Raw genomic sequence first — 1,073 nt, forward strand, 5'->3', positions numbered from 1 at the left:
TCACTGCCGCCTCACTTTACAGCCCCTACAGGCAGCTCCTTCTGCTCCCTCCCCCAGTAAAGAAAACGTTTATGACCCTCCTCTTTCCACGCCTCCCAAGGCTGATTTCTCTCAACATGAGTCTCTTATGGAAAGATGTTTCTGGGAGGGCCGTGAGAAAGAGGGGTTTTCTGCTTATCCTGTCATTCGGGGATCAGGACCACCCCGTCAGGATGGCCTTGACTTTCAAGTTTTCAAAGAACTCCGTAAAAGCATGTTAGAGAATGGTTTACAGGGTTCCTTTACAAAAGGAATTGTAGAAGCTATAGGACAAAACTATGAGATGACCCCCTGGGATTGGAACGTTTTAATGCGAACAGTCTTAACCCCTGCTCAAATTAGCGTATGGAGTCAAGAATACAAGGAACATTGTAACCTTTATGCCATGGACAATCTTAACCATAATATCCCTGTTAGTCTTGACATGCTCCTGGGTTTGGGAATCATTCCACTCCCCAGGCCCAGAGTCAGATGAATAGGCAAGCATTCAGTCAAGCCTCCGATGCTGCCACCAAAGCCTGGCGTGAAATCCCTGACTCCAGAACACCCACCGGCTCATTCGCCACTATTCGCCAAGCAGCAAACGAGCCTTACATTGATTTTATCAACCGCCTCCAAATGGCCATTTCCCGACAGGTAGATAATCAACAAGCGGCTAAAGTTTTTTGTCTCCAGCTTGCTTACAAAAATGCTAATGCTGACTGTCGAGCTGTTTTAGCCCCCTTAAAGGCACAGAATCTTAATTTAGCTGAAATGATTAGAGCATGTCAAAATATTGGCACATAAACTCATAAGGCGTAAGTATTAGCGGCAGCTCTCCATCCATCCACTGCCACCTGTTTTGGGTGTGGTAAACCTGGACATTTTAAGAAGGACTGTCACAGTTTAAAAAACAAAAATGCCAACACTAAATTTCCAACCTGAAAGTGTCCCCCGCTGTGGTAAAGGTGGTCATTGGGCTAAGCAGTGCAGATCTCAATTTAACAATCAAGGCAACCCTATGTAGGGAAACAGGAAGAGGGGCGAGAGCTCTC

The sequence above is a fragment of the Trichechus manatus genome, unplaced genomic scaffold, assembly GCF_000243295.1.
Source record: "Trichechus manatus latirostris isolate Lorelei unplaced genomic scaffold, TriManLat1.0 scaffold00180, whole genome shotgun sequence".
Lineage (NCBI taxonomy): Eukaryota > Metazoa > Chordata > Mammalia > Sirenia > Trichechidae > Trichechus > Trichechus manatus.